Below are 19,971 nucleotides of genomic sequence, written 5' to 3'. Positions count from 1 at the left end.
ATCAGAATGAGATTATTCTTTGAATCAACGTGCCATCACACCTCACTTTAAAGAGGGGCAAAATGTATACACCTAAAAAATGGTTTGAAGATAATTAATTAAATAAGCAATTATTTAATTAATCCCCCTCCCTAATTTAACTGAATTCATTATGCAATTTGATTAAAATTTCCCTTTCATCTACTTATTAATAAATCTAAGGATTTATTTAATAGGTTCATTTCAATAGTCCCTTTGATTAATTAATTCAAATTAATTAATCCTCCCCTCACTTTAATCAATTCTTCTAATCCTCTAATTAATTAAAACAAATCAATTTATGAGTTGTTGAGAATTAATTTGTCTTTTTCTATTATTTGAATTTTTAAATTCAAATTTCCCACATGTCTCCTAACTTCTAACCACCTAACCTAACCATCCCTCTAACCTAACCCATTCCACATAACCTTGGCTTTAACTAACCCTATCCTATCTTTCACATTCTAACCTCCTTATCCTAACCTCCTATGGTGTGGATATTTTCTTCTTGAGACACAGGGTAATTTGGCCACATGTCTCCTTCCTTGGACACTTGCCCTCTCATGAGCAAGGATCCTTGACACTTGTCACCAAAGAGATGACAAGTGTCTCTTCCTCCAACTTCTTCTCCAACCTCCTCTAATTTCACCCTTGATATCTTCGGACTCAATCTTGACCATTGATTCCTGCCACCTGACCCCCAGCCTTGGAAATCCTATAAATATCCCCTATTTCAAAGCATAAATGATCCCATCTCATTTGCAACTTAGGATTTGTTATTATAGACATATCATTTGAGAATTTCTATTATAGGCAATTGCATCTTAGATGTAGTTTAAATTGATCATTTTTCTAGCATAATTGTTGAATCGTGTAGCTTAATCAATCTCTTTTCTAGCTTAATTGCATCATCATCATAGTTTAATCATAGGTCTCAAGTATACATTGCAACTATGCAAGGCACACCCATAGGTCTCAGTGGTTGGATCAATAGTTTGGGATGTGTAAGAATTCTTTCTTGATTGGAACTATTGTATCGGTGGTTGATTTTGCAGAGAACTATACATTGCAACCACATAATGAGGTACTTTCTCATTACTACAATTCAATCTAGATTGCTATTTTTATTCACATTACATATAGACATGCTCCTGATAGTATACAAGAGGAAAGGAAGATAATCAAGGAGTATCATTTTTATATGAGTGATTATAGATCACACTCCTTCGAGTATGTGCAACATTCTTTCAAGAATTTTTTTGAGTTCTTGCATGAGAAAGATATTGCAATTGATCGACATATCATATGGTTAGATAACTATACAGGTCAATTCAATAATTCCTGTATGTTTTAGTGGTTGAGTAGAATGCATGTAGAGAGGGGTATACCTCATATTTGGTGTTTTTTTGAGGTAGGGCATGGGAAGGGGGAGCATGATGGAGTAGGTGCATGTTTGAAGAGAGCTCTAGTTAAGGAGCAATTGAGGATTTCAGGACCAAATTTCTTTGATGCACATTCTATTGTTGATTGGTGTAGTTCAATATTGTCACATGGAGGTACTCTTGATTCAGTAGTGACTAGATTCTTTTGGTTGGTTGAGGAGAGAACAGTGGGATATAGATTGGATTGTCATATAGTTAAAGATTCTTCAAAGATGCATTCATTTCTTAGCTCATATGCAAGTAGATGGACCATTTGGATAGGAGCGTTGGCTTGTTTTTGTTAGAGTTGTGTTTGGTGTGATTGGGATCAGTATGAGTCAAGTGAGTGGGTTGATACATGGGTTCCCCAATATCTAATTCCTTTATCTCAAACAATATCCTTGTCAAATGATGACATGGAAAGTGCACTTGAGTATGACCATCTATTAGATCTTGTACAGCCAAGACATGTTTTTGTAGTTGTTGCACTACAAGGGAATGAAGAGAGATAAAAATATTGGTTTGCATAATGTGTACACAGAAAACAAAAGCTAACACAACTAGTGACAGATGATGACGGGTTCACATATCCTACAGGTTCAGTTGTTGTTGTGGGAACTTGGTTATGACCATACATATGATTAGAAAGAATGGCATACCTGCATTTGAAGACTATGAGAGACCCAAAACTATTTTAATGTATTCACACCTTATTATAGCTACAAATTTCAAGTTGTTGAAGCATCAAGAAAAACTGAAGACCAAAGACCAATGGATAGTGACTACTGGTGATCATGAAGTAATACTAGATACTCTTAAGCAAAGAGATGACCCTTCAGGAAAACTTGAGTAGTAGGTTTTTAATGGTGCCTTATTTTTTTTATCATGCATTTCATTTCAAACAATGATCATTAAACCTTAATGTTCAAGTTTGTTACATGTATATTAAGGATGTGTTCAAAATGCAGGTCTATTGATGAACATTTTTTTGGAAACATGGTTTTTGCATGCACATAGCAGGTACACTCGATATAATTGGAAGGGACGTATTTTGGCAACATGACTTATTATCATCTATTTGATGAGCTTTACAATTTTTGTTATTAGACAATACTATTTGACAATTTTTTATGATATAATTATTGCAAAACCTTTAGGGTCATGCAGGTGTTTTTTGATGATATACAATAGTATCGCATATGATTTTTGCGTCAACATAGTGGGTTCTCTTGATATAATTTGAAGGGACACATTTTTATGGTATACAATCCCACCTTTTCATTTATTATCATGCATTTCAGTTGAAGTGATTATCATAAATCCTTTATGTTCATCCATGCATTTTATGTGTAGACTAACAATTCTTAAAAATACACGTTCATGCTAGATCATTCATTGTTGAATAGTTTACTCTTGGTGATGGTACATATTCCTTTGTGAATTCATGAGATTAAATTTTGTGCATAAACACTAAGTCAAGTGAATGTATTGCTATTTAGAAATGACAATATCTACCATCGTCTTCAACCATGCAGAGAAATGCAGTGAGAAGGGATTTAATAAACATGCGCTATTCTTAAAAGTTGTGCTTGTATACTTTGCAGAGAAATTGGTAAGTTTCATAATTTGTATTGTTTTATAATTTGTTTCTTGTAGCACATTCATTCTGCATAAAAAGGCTGCTTATTTTGGTCTTCATTTATATACAGGCATTGTTGTATGTAAGCTTTTCTCTTAGGACATGAGGATGTCTGATGCAGATGGAGTGGGATGTTGTATTTGTATATGGATGTGAATTAATGTAACTTTTTTATGATGATATATAATGTCCATGAGAAAATTGGTTTAGTTATATTGATGATATACAATGTATCTATACATTGGTGTAGTTATATTGATAATGAAAAAAAATCATGTTTGCAAAAAAAATCATGTTTTGATTTAAAGGATGTCACATGAAATGGTAATGGTAATTATGTGTATACAATACATGGAAATATTGATGATCATTATGTGTCTACAGTGTAATGCTTGTTTATCTATATTTTTCATTGAATGAGACTAACGATTTTTTTGCCAACTTTGCAAAAAATATTGCCCTAATAAAACCGTAGGGAAAATTAAAAAACCAAGATAGGATTTTGTAGGGACCCCTCTCATGGCCCCAAAAGTTCAAACAGATCATTCACAGGTGCCACAGATTCTGAGTTAGGGCTCATTGAAGTTTGACAATTTTTAGCACTTTAGGTGCTCAAGGGATGAGGCCGGTAGGGTATGACCCCGAGCATTCGATTGAGTGGGGAAGAAAAAAAGGAGCATGCATAGGGCAATAATGTCTAACTGGACATGTTAGAGCCAATGGTTCATTATCACAATGACTAGAATGAGAAATTGGCCATGTGACAACATTCGATTGAATGAGACTGACGATATTTTTCTCAACCAAAAAAATGCTGCCCTAATAAAACCATAGGGAAAATTGAAAAATCGAGATAGGATTTTGTAGGGACCTCTCTCATGGCCCTATAGGTTCAAATGGATCATTCATAGGTGCCATGGATTCTGAGTTAGGGCCTGTCGAATTTTGACAATTTAAGCAGTTAGGGTGCTCAAGGGACAACATCGGTAGGGTATGACCCTGAGTGTTCGATCGAGTGGGGGAGAAAAATAGGAGCATGCATAGGGTAATAATGCATAACTAGACATTTAAAAGCTGATGGTTTGTTATCACGACGAGCAGAATGAGAAATTGGCCATGCGCCAACATTCAATTGAATGAGACTGACCTTTTTTTGCCAACTGAAAAAATGCTGCTCTAATAAAATCGTAGGGAAAATTAAAAAATAGAGATAGGCTTTTGTAGGGACCCCTCTTGTGGCCCTGTAGGTTGAAACGGATCATTCATAGGTACCACAGATTCTGAGTTAGGGCCCATCAAAGTTTGACAATTTTTAGCACTTAGGGTGCTCAAGGGACAACACCGATAGGGTATGACCCCGAGCGTTCGACCAAGTGGGGGGGAAAAATAGGACCATGCATAGGGTAATAATGCCTAAATAGACATGTCAAAGCTGATGGTTCATTATCATGACAAGCAGAATGAGAAATTGGCCACATGACAACATTCGATTGAATGAGACTGACGATTTTTTTGCTAACCAAAAAATTGCTACCCTAATAAAACCATAGGGAAACTTGAAAAATAGAGATAGGATTTTGTAGGGACCCCTCTTGTGGCCCCATAGGTTCAAATGGATCATTCATAGGTGCCATGGATTCTAAGTTAAGATGCATCGAAGTTTGACAATTTTTTGCACTTAGGGTGCTCAAGGGACAACGCCGGTAGCGAATGACCCCGAGCGTTCAATCGAGTGAGGGGAAAAAATAGGAGCATGCATAGGGTAATAATTCCTAATTGGACATGTCAGAGCCAATGGTTCATTATCATGATGAGAGGAACAAGAAATTGGCCACTTGACAACATTCGATTGAATGAGATTGATGATTTTTTTGCCAACCGAAAAAATGCTGGCCTAATAAAATCGTAGGGAAAATTGAAAAATCGAGAGAGGATTTTGTAGGGACCTCTCTTGTTTCCTCATAGGTTCAAGAGGATTGTTTACAATTGCCATCGATTCTAAGTTAGGGCCGGTCAAAGTTTGATAACTTTTAGCACTTAGGGTGCTCAAGGGATGACACTGGTAGGGTATGACCTCGAGCGTTTGATCGAGTGGTGGGGGAAAATAGGAGCATGCATAGGATAATAATTCCTAACTAGACATGTTTAAGCTGATGGTTCATTATCATGATGAGTAGAAGAAGAAATTGGGGATGTGACAACATTTGATTGAATGAGATTGATGATTTTTTTGCCAATCGAAAAAATGTTGCCCTAACAAAACCATAGGGAAAATTGAAAAAATGAGATAGGCTTTTGTAGGGACCCATCTTGTGGTCTCGTAGGTTCCAATGGATTGCTTGTAGGTGCCACAGATTCTAAGTTAGGGCCCGTCAAAGTTTGATAATTTTTAGTACTTAGGGTGCTCAAGGGACAACATCAGTAGGGTATGACCCCAAGTGTTCGACCGAGTGGGGGGGGGCGGGTGGAAATAGGAGAATGCATAGGGTAATAATGAATTGTATTGCATTTTTCAATAAATCAATTGTATTGTATGGTTCATTAAATGAATTGTATTGTTCATAAATTGTACTATTCATTAAATGAATTGTATTGTATTGTTCATTAAATGAGTTGTATTGTTCATTATACAAACAACACTTATGATGAAATGAAATGAATTGTATTGTTCATTAAATAACCATTATTAACCATTGTTAATTATTGGATTGAAGATTAAATATTTCCATGATAACACCATGCACAAATGAGCAACAATTTATATGATCAAATATCAACTTATGTATATATGAAAATGTCAAATGATTACAAGTGTATCTCCATACACAAATATGGCATAAAAGTCAACTCAAACAAAATGTATATCTATATACGTGAATGTATCTCCATATACAAAATATACATTCCAAATATACATGTAAGCATCCCAAAACTATCTATAACATCCTAAGCTGCTGATGGATCATCAAAATCGTTCCTCTTCGTTGCACTACTCAGCTCTGAAGGATTATGCACAAGGAAAAAAAACCATGATTACGATTAGTTATATTATTTAAATCACATCCAAAAAGTTAACATAAAAATGAACTATAATTGAACTATTCTTATTTACCTCATCTCCACATTTTCTCTTCAGCTTTGTAGGACTCTTGATGTATGTCTTTGGTAGAGGAGGTATGTTTTCAATATTTTCATACACAACCTATAGGCTATCCAACTGGACCCAAGCATATGTGCCCACACATGACACAACTATGGGGCACACAAATGTGTGGAGCCGAGGAGGACATGTTAGTGCCACCGGATGCACTGCTACCATCAAAAGTAGGCTGAGCTACTAACCCAATCTAAGAAACCAAAAGGCTACTCAAAGAGTGAATAGCCAATATGGTATGTGATGCTGCCTCACAAATGATATCTGGATGTTGCACTGGAGGTGGGGGATCAACAGGAGGAGGGGGGACATATGGGACCCAGACTACTCTGGCTGCCCTAGGTCTATTTTGGGGCATACCTAGACCCACACCATGGAAAGGTTGGATGTCAAAGTAGTTCACATGTTTTCCTAAAACAAATTCAGCATACAATTTTTTGATGAAGTAGAAAGGGACATCAAGATTGTTGTTGGGTGGTTTGTCAAAAACCATCCACCAATGATCCCAAAAAAATTTCACAATACCATCATTTGTGCACCATTTAATAGAAAGTTTTGTTTATTTGGGGTTTATGGGTCTACAAACAATGTGGTGATAGCGGCTTTGGATATCTCAAGATCCTTGATCTCCTTATAGGACAAGCCATCCGCATATTGTTCCCTCATAGAATCTCACCACAAAAGAGCGACATTGTGCTCCTCAGTGATGGTTTCCATTCTCTTTATGATTGATGTGAGGGGATCAAACATTGGGTTCAGGCAAGGGATCCTACGATAGACATTTGCAATCCCCCTCAATTGGTTCAAATTTTGTGGAATTAAATCCTGAATTGAGGGGGGATTTGGCAAAGGAGGTTTTGGTTGTTGCAATTGTGGTTGATCAATGTTTTCACTGTTATCCCCCATTTTTAGTCTAATTGAATGTAAAATATTGAATTTATTTAACAAATTTGAACAATTTTGTATTTGATTTAAAAAAACCTAGTTTTCATGAAAAAACCATATTTTCAATGAAAAAACAAATAAACATTAAAAAATATATAAAAATTAAATGAAAATGATTGAAAACAATAAAAATTCTACCTTTTAATGTATTTTTTAGCAAATTTGGGTCAAACAACCGGATATCGGGTCCAACTGGATATCAAATTCCAAAAAATCGCATAGCCCGTGGGTTAAAAATAACTCACGGGCTGTCATGGTCCATTTATATTGTCTCAGAAAATCGAATATCCGATTTTTTATACTTAAATTATTTTAAAATAACATTATATTATATAATATAATAATATATTATATATTATATATTATATATTATATAATATATAACATAATATAATATATAATATTATATTATATTATATATTATATAATATATTATTATATTATTATATTATAAATATATATATATATATATATTGATAAAAGTGGATAGAACCACTGAACTATATTAAATTTTAAAAGTTTTTTTTTTTTACAGTGTTAGGTTCAAAAAGCACTGAAGGGAAAGAATCAGTAAGAAAACCCTTTAGTATTCCTTAAGTAGCACAAGCCTATTCTACCCAACACCAAATGCCCATTGGCATAGTTATATTAATATTATAATATATTATTATATTATATAATATAATATAATATTTTATAATCTAATATTATATTATAGATTATGTATTATATAATATACTATATAATACGTAATATATAATATATAATATATAATATATAATATATAATATATAATATATTATTATATTACATTATATATTATATAATTTATTTTTTAATTTAAAATTAGCTATTAAAATAAGATATTCGATATTATTGGATATCCGATTTAATCAGATATCCGATTTTCTTAGGTGTTTGCCATGCCAAGGTGTACTGACACCCAAACCAAGCAAAAAGTCAACATGGATTTTTTGCGTTTTTAGGCGAGTGGAGAAGGCTATTTTTTTCACATTGCCACTTTTTGGCCACCATGATCCTGCACTAACCCAAGAATAAGATTAATTACATTAATTAAATAATTAAAGAATTATTTAACTAATTGGACGAATAATTAGTATGCGATTAATTAGACATTGTTTGGGTGTCTACATTTGCCCCTCTTTGAGACAATGTCGAAACAATGAGAGAATTAAAGGTATGGATGATCTCTCGAAAAAAGAAGAATGTTAGATAGAAGGATAATTAGCTGATTATAGATAGAGATAGGTGATGTGAAGATGATATTGAGATAGAATATGAGAGAATGAACCTTACAATGAAATAGAATAATGTTAGATGATAGAAAATGATTTAGAAAGAGATGATAAAAAAAGAATCAGCAAACTAGAAATAAGCAAATGAGATGAAATAAGAAAGATTTATTCATGAACCTATGTCATTATTTATTGCATAATATATATTCATCACTAAGACTTATTATTGAACAATGGAGCTTAGCACATTAGGGTATAAGGAACCAAGATGTAAAAATATCTCATTGAAGAAACAAACATGTAGTAGACAAGGAGTGAAACTCTCCATTCTAGGAAATACACTAGGGGTCGATGTATGTGTGGCATTCACAAGCCGAATTCTCCTATCACAGACACTCACTAGGGCAATTTACCTAGAGCTTCATTGGTTCACACCACAAACAATGAACAAAGTAAAAGATAATGCCCATCATGGCTCCTCTAGTCACTTGTGGACATCCTTAAGTAGCATAGGAACATGGTCTATCGCCAAATGATAAAAGATAAAGATTGACCAGGATAAAATTCAGGAGGTATACTGACCTTGTGCCTTCATTCTCAGTTACTTGATGTGATGGTTGATAATGTCTGATCTCAGAAAGTTGTGAACCCCATTTAAGACTGGCGTGTTTGATTTCGAGTGTATCCTCTTCTATTTAAGACAAGATAATGATCACTTGATATGGATATGTTACAATCGATAAGACAATTTGATCTATTTATTGCAGATGCTTGATTGGATAGTCATATCCTTTGTTAACTTCATGTGAAGTGTTTGGTGGATATCTGCTAGGGTATTTATTTCTTGCTAGACATTTTATTGCAAGTTTTTGATTGATTGATTTTAGATTGTTTTTGGATTTTGTAGATTGATATTTGAATGTTTTTGGTTGATTTTTTTAGGAGATTATATGGATGTTTTTGGTATTTTTTCAGGACTTTATAAGATGTTTCTGGTATTTTTTATGGTTTTCCCGATGTTTGTGGATTTTTGGATTATATACGAATGTTTTTGGTATTTTATGTTTTTCACAGTTTTTTAATTTTCATGTTTTCTACTATTTTTGGATTTCATTTTTTCAAGACTTTTTATGATTCTTTTAGATATGCCCCTAGTATGCAGACCTATATGATATGATGATCTGCAAAATGCATGTGGAGACAATGAATTTTACACATGACCTATGTTAATATAATATGCGTGATGAATATGCATTTCCTATTTGACAAAGGATGACTGTACTTATTTATCATTCTGTAATGCACCAATTGAATTGGAGGTACAAAAAATTTAATAGATAAGTGGTCAATCGATCCTTAAGGTCCCTTGGAACATCCAAATTAACACACTTAGTGACTAGGATTTACAAATGGAGATGCAGAAAAATTCCCTATTGGTTCTTGAAACTTTGATTTTGTTTTGCCCATGTGTGTGCAAATGAGTTAATTCCCATTCTTGCATTCACTAAAGATCCTTAGCATCTTATATGACTAGCTACATGGATTATTCTAACTTAAAAAGCATCCTGAATAGAGCCTCGCTACCAGCAAGATTTTAGAGCCCTAATGAGGTTATAGACTATAATTTCTCAAATATTGCTCCATTGCTAGCACACATTCATAGCCCTGAAGGAGTTACTTGCATGTTCCCATAGTCAAGTTTTTTTCTCGCACTATGTGTGATATATCAGTTATATATCATTGCTCTTTTTCCTTGAGATGAATATTTGGCATAATACATTTTATTTTTTATATTTTCTTTCCTTGACTTGTAAATAATGAAACCTACTTGGGTGTGACAATTACAACTACGTTGAAGTAGATTTTTAGATTTTTCACTAGTCATATGATCAACTGGGTGTCTCGAATGAATTAGAGATTTTGTTAATGTGTTAGAGATAAAGTAATTGATATATTTTGGGTTAAGAAGTCTCAAATAGTGAAATCACTACCCAACCATAAGTAAAGCGTCGTCATAGGGTGATATTGAAAATGAATAACCTTAGGACCTCAAAGACTTCATGTCCGAATATCTAAGAAAGGAGACGACCCTTGCTTCTCTTGAATGAAAACAAATGATAAAATTAGACAATTGCCTTGTTTTATTGATGCTGCTATATGATAATATAGAAATTTTGTGAATGTGATGCATTTGAAAAGGAAACTATATGTGATGCCGTGTTGTGAATAAAATGATATGCACTACGGAAACTAATACCTAAACTAATTTAGTCCTTAGATATAATATCATTTAAGGTGCATGTTGTTCATAGGTTTAGGGAGTGGATCTCCCTCCATGGTAGCCAAATTGTATGATCCATTGCCTATAACCCTTGTTATGATAAAAGGACCTATCCAGTTAGGTTCAAACTTCCCTAGCTTTTCTCGTTCTACTAGGTTCCTTTGGTTCTCCTTGAGAACTAGATCTCCCACTTCAAAATTCCTTGGGTGTACTTGTTTATTGTAACTCCTTCTCAATCTATTTTGATAGACTTGCAAATGATTTAAAGCAGTTTGTCTCTTTTCATCGAGCATTTCAAGCTCTTATAATCTTGCAACCTGATATTCTTCCTCTAATATGATGTTTTTTAAGGAGATTCTTAAAGATAGTATTTCTATTTCAATAGGTAGTATCGCTTTTGTACCATATACCAAGGAATATGGTGTTGCTCCTGTAGGGGTGTGTACTCCTATTCTATAAGCCCAAAGAGCATGATTTAACTGGAGATACCAGTCTCATCATATGTTAGTGACAACTTTCTTTAGGATCTTCAATATTGTCTTGTTTGTTTTGTCTGCTTGTCCATTGCTTTGTGGATAATATGGTGTTGCAAATCTCTGTTATATTTGAATTTTTTCACACAATTCTCTCATTTCTTGATTTTTGAATGGACATCCATTGTTTGTCACTATGCACATTGGAATCTCGTAGCGATAGATAATGTAATTAAGTATGAATTTTTCTATTTTCTTACCAGTGATTTATGTAATGGGAATTTCCTTGACCCATTTACTAAAATACTCAATAGCTCTTAAGATGAATTTGTGTCCATTGGAAGAAGTAGGATTAACTTTACCAACTAGATCTAACCCCCATTGTGAAAATGGCCATGGTGATGTAATAGGTTGAAGATCTTGTGTCGGTGTATGAATGAGGTCTCCAGGCATTTGACATTGTTTACATTTTTGTACATATTTATTGGCATCCTTTTCCATAGTTGGCCAATAGTATCTAGTTCTTAACAATTTCTTTGATAGTGGTGGGCCACTTTGATGCACCCCACAAATTCCTTGATGTACCTCCTTTAAGGAAAGTTGTGCTTCTTCTTCATCAAGACATTGGAGAAGGGTTCAATCAAAGCCCTTTCTATACAGTGTGTCAGCAATAATAGTGTGTCTAGATGCCTGACAAATACGATTTTTATTTTGATTTCTAGACAAATCAGAAGACATATACTAGGTATGTAAGTATATAAAATATCTCATTATACCATGGGGATTTAGGACCCACAATTGTACATACATATTCTGATGAGGGAATCTCATATGCTGGTATCATCAATTGTTCTACAATAAACTCAAATTGAGTTTCACTATTAGGCATATTTAGTAGAGACCCTACCATAGCCATGGCGTCAACTGCCTTGTTCTACATCCTTGGAATCTGTTCAAAAGTGATGTTAATGAAATGTTCTTTGTAATCTTCTACCATTTTTTTATAAGGCAACAATTTATCATCTTTTGTGTTATAGTCATCATTGACATGATTTACAATCAATTGTGTCGCTGTAGACTTGTAATTCTTTCATCCTCCACTACATAGCAGTACAAAGTCCTATGATGAGAGCTTCATATTCAACTATATTATTCGTACAGGGAAAATTTATTCTGAATGACTTAGGGATAGAATCACCATTAGGGGTGATGAAAATAATCCTATCTCTAGCTCCATGATTTGTATAGGACCCATCAAAGTATAATTTCTACATGGTAGATGTTGTTAATGTAAACACAAATTCATCTGGAAAGTCTATTAGTAGCAGGTCATTGTCTTGCAAGGGAGCCTTTGCTAACTAATATGTTATAAGTTGCCCTTTGATTGCCTTTCTGTCCACATACTCTATATCAAACTCACTTAAAATCATGACCCACTTAGCCAATCTTCCAGTCAATGTTGCTCCACTTAACAAATATTTGAGTGGATAAAAATGTGTGATGAGTTGTACTTTGTCACTCAGCATATAATGTCTAAGTTTTTGAGATACGAAAATCACTGCTAGACATGCTTGTTCTATAGGAGTGTAATTAAGATCATATCCAATTAAGGTTCTACTTATATAGTATATTTATCTTTCCTTTCCTTGATCACCGTGCTATGCGAACAAGGCTCCTAAAGATGAGTTTGTTGCTGATATATATAATAATAGGGTCTTTCCTTGAGTAGGTGGAACTAATACTGGAGTATTCAGAAGATAATTATTTAAAGCTTGAAAAGCTTCTTGGCACTGTTCTGTCCATTTGAAGGTAACTCCTTTTCTGAGTAAATACTGAAATGGGTGACATTTAGCTACTAGATGTACTATGAACCTCCTTATAGACTATAGTCTTCATTGTAACCCTCTTAATTGTTTAAGTGTTGATGGAGGTTGTATATCCATGATTGCTTTGACCTTTGTAGGATCTACTTCAATTCCTCTTTTAGACACAATAAATCCTAAAAGTTTGCCTATTGTTACACCAAACACACACTTTTTTTGGTTTAGCCTGACATTGTACTTCTCTAATCGATCAAATATATTTGCAAGGACTTTAAGATGACCTTCTCTTGTCTTTTATTTAGCCAGTAGATCATCCACATAGTCTTCCATGATATTGTGGATCATGTCATGAAATAGTGTCATCATAGCTCTTTGATATGTTGCTTCTGCATTTTTAAGATCAAATGGCATGACTTTTCAATAGTATGTTTTCCATGGACAGGTAAATGTCATCTTGTGTTGATCTTCTAGTGCAATCCTAATCTGGTTGTATCCCGAGAAACCATGCATTCATGAAAGCATTTCATTCCCAGCAGTTAAATCAACTATGTTGTCTATGTTGGGTAATGAGAAATCATACTTAGGACATGCTTTTTTTAGATCTTGAAAGTCGGTACAGATTATTATGCCCCTAGTGGGCTTAGTGATGGGCACTAGATTGGATATCCATATTGCATAGTCAATAGGTCGAATGAAGCCCACATCTATAAGTTTTGGGAGTTCTATTTTGACCAGTAATCCAATCTATGGATGCATCTTTCTTAGATTTTGTTTGTACAGTTTAATTCTTGGTAGCAATGGTAAATGATGTAAAACCAATTATGGATTTAAGCTTGGCATATCCGCATAGGACCAAGTGAAATTGATGGGACGTTATTTGAAAAACTGTATGAATTTCTTTTCTTCCTGGTTTAATGATTTTTCTAAGTGGATATTATGTTCAACTTCTCCTTCTGGTATATTTACTTCTTTACTTTCTTCCATGAGTAATTTTGAATTCTCTTTTTCAATACAGAGGTTTTCTAACTCACTCTTCCCATTGTGATCACTGTGATCCATATCTTCTATCATAGAGGCACTTGCCTCTCCAAAGTATGTTGTTCTATCTAGTTCTACAACAAATCCTTCCTTGTGATCACCTTGTGGAAACTCTTCTCTAACACTAATGAATTTTTCAATAGTTTCATCATTCTGAAGCCAATCTAGAGTTGGTTTTCATTCTTGTCCCCAATCAATCAAATGTGAGTGTACAAGGGGTAATTCATCGCTCCCTTCTATTGTAACTGATTTTGGTAACATGCATACCTAGTTATTTGAGTGACCTGGTATATTTTCATCATCTATAGGCAATTTGTGATACTCTATCATGTTAATTGTTCATGTGCTAGAATCATGATTAGATAGGAATTAATAGTCATGAGAATCTATCTCAAGTTCTATGTATGTTTCATCTCCTGAGGTAGTATCACTTATCTCCTCTTGTTCTTGTGTCTATTTTTGTTGTAGATTTGCGGGCCTCCTTTGTATGGGGGTCACCCTTCTTAAACCTATTATAAGTCATTGTAGTCTTTCTTTGTCTGATTCATTGGGTGGAGCTTGAGTTGTTTCCTTTGGTAAAAGTATTGACAACAACCAAGGATTAGGCTCATTTATTTGTGCTAAGTTTGTGTCTGTTACCATATTTGCTTGTGCGGATGTGTCAGATACTATATTGTTGGGTGAATCAGTGCTAGGTTCTTGTAGAAGTTGTCTTATAACTTCACCATCTGATTCCTTACTAGGTGATGTTGTTACTTTATTGCTTGTATGAGATGAAGAAAGAAATGCTCATGTTGACAAATGACTTTGAGATATGTATTCTGATGGTAGCCTTGGTTTGTTTAGTATATCTAATGTACATTGTTTTTCTTCTGTTATATTTGGTACATTTTTATATCCCAACCCTTGATTCTTTGGATTTTTGTTTAGTACAATGGCTTCTAATCTTCCTTTCTTTTGTAATCCCTAGCCCATGGTACCATCATACCCATGTTTTTACAACATCTTGAATCCATTGCCATACTGATCTAAAGGTAACTTGGGTATTGTCATGTCATCTTCTTCTCTATATATCCAGTGATTGACATCTTCATTCAAAGATTATTCTTGTAAATCTCCCCACCTAATGAAAGAGCATGAATCTAAGTACCTGACTATTTCTTTTCCTTTGACTTGTTTCATTACTGTGTTTTGAGGTTTCCTAAAAGACCTAGGAGAAAGAGATAATTATTTTCCATTTGAGGTACTTGAAATAGAGTATTCCACAAAACCAACATCCTTAATCTGTAAAGAAGATGTTGTAGGCGCATTCTTTTGTATTTATGTGATCATTAATGACCCTATTTGTGTAGTGAGGGGTGCTTCTTGATTAATGGGTACTTGGTTATGTACACTTTCCTTCAAGTGATTACAGTGTTGGAATGGATTTGGATCACCCTTTATGATGATTTTAATGCCATTGTACACAAATTTAACATATTGATGAAATGTTGATGGTACAAGTTGCATCGTATGAATCCATGGGCAACCCAATAACATGTTGTACCCTAGTTCTCTATCCAACACTTAGAAAGTAACCTCTATTGTTATAGGTCCTACTTGCATTGGTAGGATAACTATACCTTTTGAAGGATGTTCTTCATCATCATATGCTTTGATGTTTATTCTTTTTGAAGTATCAATATGAAGCTAAGAATATCCCAATGCCTTAACAAACTTTAATATATAGATGTAGCAGGCCATAATGGAGAACTCTACCACTGGGAACATCCTATTTTGTGAACGCAATACGGGTACCCTATGCCGAATTCCCCACCATGAATTGGAAGGCATTTTCATCTATATCTTTGTCAACTACTGAATCTTGAAGTGATTTGTCTAGGATAACTTTATGAGTTGGTGATATATGCAATAGTTCAAAGAGTGATATATGTGTCGGGGTTTCCTTGAGTTTTTCAACAACATTATAGGTCCCTACTACTGGTGGTGGGTTTGATGGTACTGTTGTTCACCAAAAGTGATAACCCAAGAACACCTGCAATTGATCTATGAAGTAGCCAATTCAATCTATGAAGAACTTCAGGGCTTGGACAACATGACAAGGATATTAATCCTTCTACTCTTCAGGCTCTGCAAAACCTAGGCGGGTATACCTTTTTGATGCACTAAATACAACAATTACAGACACATGACTGCATCAACATTAAACAGATAGATCATTTCACAAGCTCAACAGGTTAGGAAACATTACAGATTGGCTAGATCTGTACAAACAATAGGATGAAACAGAGCTTGGAAAGAATGGAACACACACCCCTACACATAAAGGGAAATAGATTTGTCTTTTAAAATGTTAATCTAAAACCATCCCCAAAACTTGCAAGACCAATGCCTTGTCCATTGGGCAATAGAGTCACAGACAGAACTACAAATATGAATCATAGATGCAAATTTGTTTTCCTTAAACAAGATATTCATGCACTAATACCTGATATTAATGCACTATTTGATTCATTCACAAATTTATCAGATCTGCAAATACATTTCATCATTTATGACTGACTATAGAATTTAAAACCTTCCTTGAAGGATACCTACAAACAGTCACACAATCTCCTTGAGATGACAAATTTCATCCTCCTTGAGGATTGAATTCATAATAATGAAAAAACATATCACAGAGACAATATCATGGGAAATTTACTCATGCCTGACACAAGTAAGACCTGCAACTAGAAAACAATCTGTCATCCTGCAATGTAGCCTCTATACCCTGAATAGATCCATAGAACTTTACTAGTTTGGGTCAAGAATTTCAGAAAATGGAAGCCATGAAAACTGGAGCACTTCCTCACAGAATTCTGGAACCCTTACAACTGAGAAGAATTCAGAATAAAAAGAGGAGAGAATAAAATGAAATCTGCAACTAAATTGCCAAGTGTCTCCTCTCTAACTGAATTCTGTTCCCATGGAAACTGCTTCTAAAATATCTCACATTTGTCAAAATTAACTTCATAATCGGATTCCTCACTCCGAGAGCTTTCCGAAAACATATAACACTTTATACTTTGGCCAAAAATTGGACCCTGGGCGAATTAATTCTCATCATGGATCCATCATTTACATATTTTGAATTTCAATATAGTTTGAACTATATTATTTAATCATTTTAAATTTGATTTTTTGCCTCCATTTGTGCTCTGACACCTTGCCACGTGGCGGCCTCTGATTGGTTGATGGGGTTGACCGGACGCCACCTGGGATGACACCTCATCATTGCCACGTCATCTGCTTTGTCACTGCCACTTGGCTGCCACGTCATCACCACTGGACTGCCACCTGTGCGCCACCTCACCGGGACCCGCCTGCTGGACCGCTGGCTGTACCCGCCACGTGGACAGCTCTCGTTCACTTTCGCTATTTCGCGGGGTTTAAACAACGTGCATCTTCCCTTCGCGAAATAGCACGCACCGTTGATCTCTCTCGGACTTGCTCGCTCGTTAACCCGGCCTTCATCCGCAAAATTTTGCCTGTTTGCCTTGGGAAGCGTGCCTACGTGGGGTCCACTTGATCTTCGTCCAGTCAACTCCTCCATCGCCTCGGGAAGCGTGCTCGCATGTGGGCCCGCCTTGGGCGCCCATGGGCACCTTGTGTCAAAAGCCTTTAAGGCTTAGACATTATACTACTGTGCGTTTTTGTATATAAATACCAAAAACTCCCAGTGCACAGCCAATGTGGGATTAAAACATTAAGCCTGGGACTGTGTATTTTGAAGATTTTTGAGTGTTCTTCAATGGCGTTTTGCATTTTGTTTGTTTTAATACCTTGGGGTTTAACTCCTTTTCCATATGCCACACGAGGGAGGAGGTTGATCTACAACCGTTGACTTCAATAGCTTGAAGATTTTTTATCACACAGGGAATAATGGCTGTGAGCTTGCCAATGCATTTGTTGGAGGATTCTTAATGCCCCTCCACATTCTAAACACCATGTCTGTCAAAAACCATGCAGAGGGAATGCAATCAAAATGATAAATTTTTCTTTAAAAAACTTATGCCCTCCTCTACTATATCCCACGCACAGCAAGGAGAAATCCTTTGCTTGAGATTTGAAACCCCTTTTCACATGCCACGCAGGAGAAGGAAGTGATTGCTGTGCACAGTTGGTGTCTCACGTAGGGGAGGAGAGACTGCAGCAATCACCATTGTTTGATTGTTTTTTATTTGCTGCTTTCAAATGCTGTGTGGGAGGGTTGTCATATGTTGAAATTTCTGCATTTGCTTGGAAGTTCATACACCATGTAGGAGACTTGGAAATTGCTGATTGCATTTTGCTTAGTGCTTGATGGTCTCTTTCTTCACCACATGAGCAAGCTTGGCTCTTGACTGCAGCCCCAAAACACCATGCAAAAGAAAGTCTTTGGTGCTTGATATGAATCTTGGTCTTCTATTTCCATTTTAGAAAATGGTATTTGGGAGGAGATGTAATTATTACCACTAAAACTGCAGCTGGAAAACTTCATTCTCATATAAAGAGAACACTGACATATCACAATAAAAATGAAAACTCCATGCTCAATAAAAGAGAACATTGACATTCCATCCTCAATCACAATATTTCTCCTTTGCTGCATTAAAAAAAAAAATCTTGCAATCTAGAAGAATGCTGACAAATCAAGCTGACAAATCAAAGGAGACACCCTTGATATTCACAATGTCTTTAACCTTGAATCCCCAATGGCTGCTACCGATATGAACTTTACCTGACTGTGACTTGTGGATTGCATCATTAACTGAATATTCTGAATTTCCCCCAATAAACAAAAATCGCCAATAAAAACAATCCGCGGGCATGAGCTAGGTCGGGCCCCAAAGTGGGTCCGACTAAATTTTTTTTTGATTTCAATCAACTGGCCTTTGAAATGCTTCACAGACCTCAAACATACCTTTGGGAACGATCGGCATCGTTTTTGGATCATAAAATTGTATTTTGCAACTTTTAGGCAATTACGCCACAATTTTTGCATTTAATCGCGAAGACGTAATTTTCAAACCTGTCAAAACACCTTTCTGGAGCTCGCCATCTGACAGGCGTGTACTTTGATATACAAGGATGACATCTACCAAACGGTTTCTCAAGACGAGTCCCGAACGAAGAGATATTAATTTCCGAAAACGGCCAACTGGCTTTGTCGACACTGCGGACCTGATGAAGTCAATGTTCTGGCAACACATGATGCCTTTCTCAAAAATATCAAACGACCTCCGTAGGCTCTCAAATTCAGAACATAGGTACCTTTAAGTACATATTAAATCTTTGAATTCTTAGGTCGATCACCCGACTGACAGGATGCAAATGGCGCGCTCACCAAAATGGCTACATTAACTGATCTAACACTGGAAGTGCGGATAACTGAATTTGATGGCAAAATGAGTCCTTTTGAAAACTGATCAAACGGATTGATAAAAGCTTGAAATTTTAAATGTAGCTCACCATTTATACCAAAATTAGCCCGGAACAAACATTCTGACATGACGCTCACCGGGACATTTTTACACTTGTGCAAACATCACAAACTACAAACAGATTGAGCTTTGAAAACTGAGCAAACGGATTCATAAGGACTTGAAATTTGAAACGTAAATCACCATTTATACTGACATCAACCTGGAAGAAACACTTTGGCATGATTCTTATTGAGGAGAGTTTTACAATTGTGCAAAACAGGGCTCCGACTAGCTGTGGAAACAGGGACTTGCCAAAACACACAAACTGCAAACGGATTTGGCTATGAAAACAGAGCAAACGGATTCGTCAAGACTTGAAATTTTGTAGGGTAACTCACTTTTATGCATACAATTGAATGCATTATGAATTTATCCATGACGATCAACAGGGCAAAAGATATAAACACCCAAAGTAG

This window comes from Cryptomeria japonica, chromosome 8 (genome assembly GCF_030272615.1).
Source record: "Cryptomeria japonica chromosome 8, Sugi_1.0, whole genome shotgun sequence".
Classification (NCBI taxonomy): domain Eukaryota; kingdom Viridiplantae; phylum Streptophyta; class Pinopsida; order Cupressales; family Cupressaceae; genus Cryptomeria; species Cryptomeria japonica.
The sequence above is the reverse complement of the archived record's forward strand: the minus strand, read 5'-3'. Positions refer to the sequence as shown.